Genomic DNA, 8,548 nt, shown 5'->3' on the forward strand with positions numbered 1-8,548 from the left:
TCAATCTTTCTTCACACTGACGTACATTTAAGGTGAAAATGTAATTGTCTTGTTAGACGTTCATAAGTGGCAGGTTTATTAGGAAAAAATATAAACGTAAAAAAAAAAGAAATTTAGGAGAATCAGTGAATTGTGAACGACTTATTACCATTGTGCAAATAATATGCAATCATGTAATCCATAAAAAAGTAACTGTAGTCTGATTGCAAGTATTTTAAAAAGTAGTTTACTCTAATTACAAGTACTTGAGTTTTGGAATCGGATTACGTAATCCAGATTACATGTAATCCGTTACTACCCAGCTCTGCAAGTAAGTTATTACGGTAGCGTAAAAGGCATTAATAAGTATAGCATAATAGATTTGAGCTCTTATTAATGAAAATTTGGTCTTTTAATCACATCTTATGCGTAAAGGTTTTCATAGCTTTGTAAATGTTTTTGATGATAGTTTGTCAATAGATAAATCGAAGTAAGCTAATTAATTAAACCCAAAAGTCTGCACTGTAGTCTATCAGTGACGTCACTTGCATGCAGTCAAAAATGGGTTGAAACTTAGAAAATTTCTAATGGAAGCTGCTGACAGAGATAGAAAACACAGGTGATTCGAGAAAGCTTATTAAATAACTTCATATTTATTTTTTTACAATATATCATCATGCATCTGTAAAATCTAAAAATCTTAAGATTTTTTTGTATGTTTTCCATTTTACTATTTTTCTTTTCTGCATTTCCCCTATTCTCTAGTTTTTTTCATTTCTAATAAGGAGCTGGAGGTCGTGGAGAAGCAGATCCGTGGCCTTGTGGAGAAGCAGGCCCAGCTGAGAGAGTGGAGAGCTGTGCTGGAAACATTCAGGGGTTGATGCTCATAAGTCCGGGGTAAATATACAGCACGCTGCTAACTCTCCCATCACCTCTACTCTGTGTGGTTCTCTGCACAGGCTCGGTGTACCCAGGATGCGATCTTCCCAGATGTCCTTCACTCTATTTCACAGTGTAAGACATGAGCCAGGCCCTGGGCGACGACCTCTTCCCTCTGCAGCCTCCAGTCTTAAGGATCTCCACCCGAACCCGATTTGCTTCACTTTGCGAGACAGAACACAACGCTGTGATCGACTCCATCGTTCATGCTATGTTAGCCGAAGGTGAAGTGCACACTCACTGTTTCCCTAGTGCTCGTGTTCTTGATATTTCTGCACAGATACCCGCGATCCTGAAGGGTGAAGAGAGCCCCAGAGCGGTCGTGCTTCACTTCGGGGTTAACGACACCATGCTGCGGCAGACGGAGACACTGAAGAGGGACTTCAGGAGCCTGATCAAGACCTGATCATCGTGTCAGGAACGGTTCCCACTTATAAACGAGGACACAAAAGGTTCAGTAGACTTGTTGCTTTAAATCAGTTATTTGTTAATATTTGGAATCTTTTCCAGGAGCATCCTAGGCTTTTTCGCGGTGATGGCCTGCTCCCCAGCAGAGTCGGAGCGGAGCTGCTCTCTGACAACATCTCCAGGACACTTCGCTCCATGTGACTAGTAAGCCAATTCTCAAATAACTGCTATGATGACTTTTGTTCTACCCACTTAAATAGAAGTGGTAAATTATCCCTTTAACAGTTGTGAAAAGGGAGAAACTTAAAAAAAAAATAGTTGTTCATATATAATATATATAATTTATCATTTTTGAAAGAAGCAGAATAAGACAATAAGACAAATACGAAAGAGAAACAAGTTAAACTCATTTTTCAGATACAGTAGGTTCACTTTACATATTTATTTAACATCTTTGTTGGTTAATATTAATGACTCGAATAGGTACTTTATTAGGAAAGTGATAAAAAATTATGTGAAATGTGGCCAAGTATGGTGACCCATACTCGGAATTAGTGCTCTGCATTTACACCATCCAAAGTGCACACACAGCAGTAAACACACACACACACGGATTAATATTATATTCCGGTCTAATCTTATTAACGAAGATGCAGCATAAATTTTGTCATAGTTTTTATCATCAGATATTAGTTTTAGGTCGTCAATGTCAAAATATACAATCAATGCAGGCTTTAGAAAAGAAATCTGATTGTTATTAAACCAGAAAAATGCTAAATTAATAAACAAAAAAAAATTAAGTTTGGGCTCATAATCATTAGATCACTCGCACCCAAAGAAGTTATTGTAAATGAAATGATCACAGAAAATAGTTTTGATGTACTCTGCTTGACTGAAACCTGGCTAAAACCAAATGATTATTTTGGTCTAAATGAGTCTACTCCACCAAACTACTGTTATAAGCATGAGCCCTGTCAGACTGGACGTGGAGGAGGTGTTGCAACAATATATAGTGATATTCTCAATGTTACCCAGAAAACAGGAGACAGGTTTAACTCATTCGAAAAACTTATGCTTAATGTTACACTGTCACATATGCAAAAGATGTCTATTGTATTGCTTGGTCTGGCTACTAGGGGTGTGACGAGACACTTATCCCACAAGACGAGACGACAGGTTTCCCGCGTGGTCTTAAAAAGCCTTAAAAGCATTGAATTTATTAATTTGGAAATAATACCTTACAAAGACTTTAAAAAGTCTTGAATTTTGATGACTGGGTCTTAAAATTTTTGCTGTATGTAACTTCTCCGTATTGTATTTTTCCTCAAAAGTTTCATTTGTCAACCACGATTATTTTGATTAAATGACGTAGTATAAATAAAAAGTGGCGGAGCCAATATTTGAGAACGCAACGCAGCCCCGAGTCACAGTACAAAATACTGTGAACACGTGATGCCTTCAGTAAATGATGATCACGTGCTACAGAACCCCAACCATAGACTGAAACACAACACACAACACAGACCTCAAGCAACAAGCAAAGGATAAGCGCGAAAAATCAACTAAAATCTCAGCATTCCACAGGAAAGGTTGACTGACACCGTTATATTTTTAACGTTTGTTTTTACGTTAGCTAGCTACCAATTTCATTGTGAGGTTATGGGGAAATGTAAATTTTATGAAGTGTGGCTGTATAAAAACTGTTTTCGTCATTGGTTAAAACCAGTGGACAACAAAGTTTTTGAGGCTTTTGCACCATATGCAAAAAAAGGATTCAGCTAGGTACAATGGGAATTAAGGCATTAGAGTCTCATGCCAAGTCGTCCAAGCACATGAACGCTCTCAATGGACAAAAACAAACTCCTTCCATCGCCTGCGTGTTTCAACCAACGAATGTTAGCCAGCCAGCTGCTAACGTGCCTGAAGCGGCAGCAGGAACTAATGTTAGCCAGCTTGCTGCTAGCGCTGCAGACCCTCCAGCTATGACTGCAATTAGAGTGGATCATCGCACAGCTTTTGGGTCCACACCAACAATGAAAGCTGAGGGGTTGTGGACTCTTAACACAATCGCTAAACACCAGTCCTACAATGGAAATGAGGGTATCTCAGAGCTTTTCAAGTGCATGTTCCCTACTCCGACATCGCCAAAATGTTCACTTGCGGTCCAGACAAAACAGCTTATATAGCCTAGTTTGGTTTAGCTATTCACATCAAAGAAGAACTGGTGTCCAAAGTCATCAAATAGCCGTTTGTTCTGATGTTTGATGAGAGTCTCAACGAAACTATGAAAAACAAACAGCTGGATGTGCACGTCTGCTTCTGGAACGAGGAACAGGTTCAGTCCAGATATCTGGGCTCTACATTTTTTTCATATTATTATATTATATTACATGACTAATTAGTTATTTCCCTTAACAATATGTGCTCATCCAGTCCTCTTATTTGAATAATCAAATGCAACCCTTTTTTCAAAAATGTATGGACAGACTGAACCTCAGGGACTTGGTGTCCCTCTCAATGGATGGGCCCAGTGTGAATTGGAAACTCTTCGACCTTTTCCAGAAAGATCACGCTGAACAGTATGGAGGTGAGAAGTTTAGAATACTATTACTGTTTTGTGGGTGAGTGTGAATGTGATCTATTAATAATTGTAATAATGCATTTTATTTGTAGTGCACTTTACATTGAACAAACAATCTCGTAGTGCTACAGAGCAAAAATTTATTCATGGGTGCAACATTTGCGGTAACAAAACAATCTCCATGTGATACAAAATATTAATTTGGTTTCTAATATTAAGTTTTGCAATGGATTCTTCAGGTGCTCAGCTCATTTGTGTGGGGAGCTGTGGCCTACACACGCTACACAATGCATTCAAGTGTGGGTTCACTGCATGGCAGCTAGACAAGTTGCTGAAAGCAATGCACACATTCTTCCTCAATGTGCCCGCCAGGAGAGAGGATTACATCACAGTAACCAAGTCATAGTGGCCTTGTCATAGTTTTTGTAATATATGGCTAAGTTGAAATGTCCTGCCTCTCTGTCTGCCTCTCTCTGTCAACATCTTATGACACAGTTGCAGCAGCCATGAAGGATCCACTCATCTTGGCCAAATTGCATTTTTACACGGCACTCGCCAGGACCTTCACTCCCTTCCTGAAAAAATATCAGACATATGAGCCTGTGCTTCCATTCCTTCTGAAGGACCTGACTGAGTTGATGATGGTAATAATTTACTTAAAGTGCAACTCACCCCCAAATCATTTTTCTTTGCTGATAAACTGTATGAATAAGTGTCTAATAGTGATGTCTACATGTCTGGTAATTTTTTTTTGGTATTTTAGTACATTTTAGTACATTTTCTACCAAAAACCATTAGTGTGGTGCCCTCTTCGGGTTAAAACTGGTTCAGAGGTTTCTCCAGGACAAACAGCTAACGGATTCTTCTGCGGATAGGAATAAGAAAGGCAAATCATAGGCTATACATGAATTTATCCTAAACCTGATTGGCTGGTAATGCCCTATAGCCTAATTATTATTATTTTTTTCCCCACATATTTTCTCATCTGTTTTGTCATAGGGGATGTCATACTGCAGCACTTGGACAGTTTCCTATCCTTGGAGAGCCGGAGTGAGGACTTCCCATGCAGAAGAGGCTGGACATCTTCCTGAGGAGTGCCATGGAACCTTATCCAGAGCTGTGGGGCTTCTGCAAGAAGCTGCTTATCCTTTCCCAGGGCCAAGCTACAGTTGAACATGGATTCTCTATCAACAAAGAGGTGGAGTCAGACAATATTCAAGAGGACACTGTGGTCACACGGAGGCTGGGGTGTGATTATATCACACAACACGGAGGTGTTACCCAGGTAAGAATGACCCCTGCCTGGACAAGTAAAATGCTTTTGACTTAAAAGTTGACAGAATCAACATATTTGGCTTCTTGAGTTTGTCACTGACTCTGGTTCTCTTTTCCCAATCCTATACCTAGGTTCCACTTAGTAAAGTGCTACTCGAGAGTGTAGCAAGAGCTAGGACCAGATATCGTGCCCATCTTGAGACCGAGAGAAAGAAAAGGGAGGCAAAATCCCAGGCTCTTAGGAGGAAAGAGGCAGAGGACTGTCTTCAGGAGCTAAAGGTGAAGAGGAGACGCATACAAGAGGTGTGTGAGGGTCTGGCTAGGGATGTGGACAGGCTGGCTGAGGAGGCTGAAAGGAAGGTAGGAAGCAAGATGGCTGACCTGATCTCCAGGTCCAACCTCCTGCGGAGAGGCCATAAGGAGAAGTTGACGGAACTGGCTGTCCTTGATCAAGAGATTGCTGCCCTGAGTGAAGAGCTAAGCAGTTGACTGTGTTTCTTAATAAAATTTATTGTTGAGTTCTGATTTTCGATGTTTATTGTTCAAGGGTCTCTCAGTTCCCCATATGCCCAGCATGGAATAAGTAGCTAGCTAATGTTAAAAAACAACTTAACATTGTTTGGCAAACTTTCTTGTGCCCTACTGAAATGTTTTTATTTTTCACACCTGCTTGGCTTATCTTTTACCCATTCCACATTTGAAAAATAAATGAACATAAGTTAAAGGATTTCATTTTTCTTTGCTGGTAGGGACATGAAATAGGTATAATTTTTAATATAAATGGTCTCAAAAAGGTCTTAAAAAGACTTGAATTTAACTTGAAGAAACCTGTATGAACCCTGGACGAGACACGAGACTGGGTTCACGAGACGAGATGTAACATTTTCTTTTTTAAAGAAATCCTCAATGATAAAATATATATGGAAAATGTGTCTTTTATTCAATTGAAAAACACAAAATGCAAGAAATGTGGGTACATTTTGAAATCAAATTCTACTTTATGAAATAAAACATTTATTTTAATACATTTAATTCAGGTATAAACAACATATAAATATTGCAAAAGTTTTTGCCACAAACTCATCTGACAGGGAAGTAAAAAACTATATATTGTACATAAAAATAAACAACACAAATAATATCCCTTTAAAGTAGCAGTCAGTCAAGTTTTTTTTATTTAGTAAACTGGTTTCCACTTTAATAAAAAAAATCCCCATTTAAATTTTCTCAACTCTTTTTTTAATAGTATATACATTTTCACATCAATTTATTAAAAGTTTAAGAAAAAGAAAAAAAATACATGTATAGAGCCCTCTGAAATGTTTTATTTTTTCTTACCATATTATTATTATTATTTTTATTGTTACCAAATTCTGTGTTTAAGCATGTCTAACTATTTGAATGCATAACACAATTTATTCATTTTATTTTTTCTTAAAGTAGCCTTACTGATATAGATATCATACCTCAAAGTGATGATGTTACTGACCACTTCCTTGTATCGTGCATGCTGCATATTACTGATATAACTATATTTCCAAAATGAGCATTACGAATGTAAGAGCCTTACATCACATTATAACAATCATTGTTAATGTTTGAATTGTATTTCAGGGTAGTTTGTGAAGACAGAGATTCATTAAACTAAACTATAATACAACTGTTCATAAGATATTGCATATGATTTTCAATTAATTATTTGGAGTGGTTTGGTTAAGGGAGTAATTAGCTGATGTATTATTGTGGGAGCATGTGATTAGTTGATGAATTGTGTGCATGGTTAAAGACGGCTCTTAAATATTTAAATGCAATATACTGAGTGCCTATAAGAATTGCATATTTGTGCATAATGTTTTGACCCTGGATGCTTACAGAATGATATAGATATTTAAATATATGGAAATTTATTTATTATTAATATATTTCAATCTATGTGCTTCTGTATGGGGCTGAATGCTGAATGCTTTACTTACTGGAAACGTCACAAAGTTACGTTGTGGGGACGTACTGTATTGTGGAGAGAGTGTATATAATTTAGATCCCTTTGGGATCCTTTCTTATATATCTCTTAGTAGAAGACTGATGAACAGTTGAGAGATCACCAGCTAAATTGCTGTCTACTTGCAGTTGTTTGAGTTTGCTACTTGAATACCATGTATATAGATTAACCTCGTACTTCTGATAACTCTATTAAATCATAAAAATGATTTCTCACCTTATCCTTGTAGCCCAGGTTTGATAGATGGAAGTATTCCTCGTAGTTCAAATGATAAAGCAACAATTGAGTATATTTCTTAATATTTTATTAAGTAAATTAATACAGCAAAATTTTAATCAAGTGAATATAAGAGTTATATGTTTCTATCAATAGCTAGTCAAGCGATAAGCTTTCCCAATATCTTAACTGCTGGTGTAAAATACGTTGATCTGGGAGAAGAGCGAATTAAAAGCAAAAGACTATCAGTATATATAGTCTATTTTACTGCTGAAGCAGGCTAATGTGTTTGAAGCAGCTAAATGTAAAGTGTATCTTCAAGCTTGCTTCATGGGCTGCTGTCTTTCCCCAATAACTCCAGCTCGTGCAGGAGTAGAGTCAGGTCGTCTGCTTCCTGGTCGGGAGCTGCGATGTTGCAGGTCGGTTCCTCCGGAAGAAGTGCTTGACCATATTTGGTCGTGTCTGTCTCCTCTGGGGTTGGTGTAATAGCGGTCACGGCATTCGTGCCTTCTCCTACAATATATATACACATATATACATACATATACACATATACACACACACACACACACACATATATATATATATACATACATATACACACATATATATATACACATATACACACGTATACATATATATATATACACACGTATACATATATATATATACACACGTATACATATATATATATATATATACACACGTATACATATATATATATATATATACACACGTATACATATATATATATATATATACACACGTATACATATATATATATATATACACACGTATACATATATATATATATATACACACGTATACATATATATATATATATACACACGTATACATATATATATATATACACACGTATACATATATATATATATACACACGTATACATATATATATATACACACGTATACATATATATATATACACACGTATACATATATATATATACACACGTATACATATATATATATATATACACACGTATACATATATATATATATATACACACGTATACATATATATATATATATACACACGTATACATATATATATATATATACACACGTATACATATATATATATATATACACACGTATACATATATATATATATATACACACGTATACATA

At 36.5% G+C, this 8,548-nt stretch overlaps 1 long non-coding RNA gene across 1 annotated transcript in view; it reads left to right on the forward strand.

Annotated features, from left to right (window-relative positions):
• The first annotated feature begins 1,137 nt into the window (after window positions 1-1,137).
• The window catches only part of LOC132127697 (uncharacterized), a 64,431-nt gene continuing 57,020 nt past the window's right edge, over window positions 1,138-8,548 (forward strand). Inside the window, exons 1-2 of the long non-coding RNA XR_009427579.1 lie at window positions 1,138-1,370; window positions 1,429-1,530. This is a non-coding gene — a long non-coding RNA (uncharacterized LOC132127697). The remainder of the gene's footprint in view (window positions 1,371-1,428; window positions 1,531-8,548) is intronic.

This window comes from Carassius carassius, chromosome 45 (genome assembly GCF_963082965.1).
Source record: "Carassius carassius chromosome 45, fCarCar2.1, whole genome shotgun sequence".
Taxonomy (NCBI): domain Eukaryota; kingdom Metazoa; phylum Chordata; class Actinopteri; order Cypriniformes; family Cyprinidae; genus Carassius; species Carassius carassius.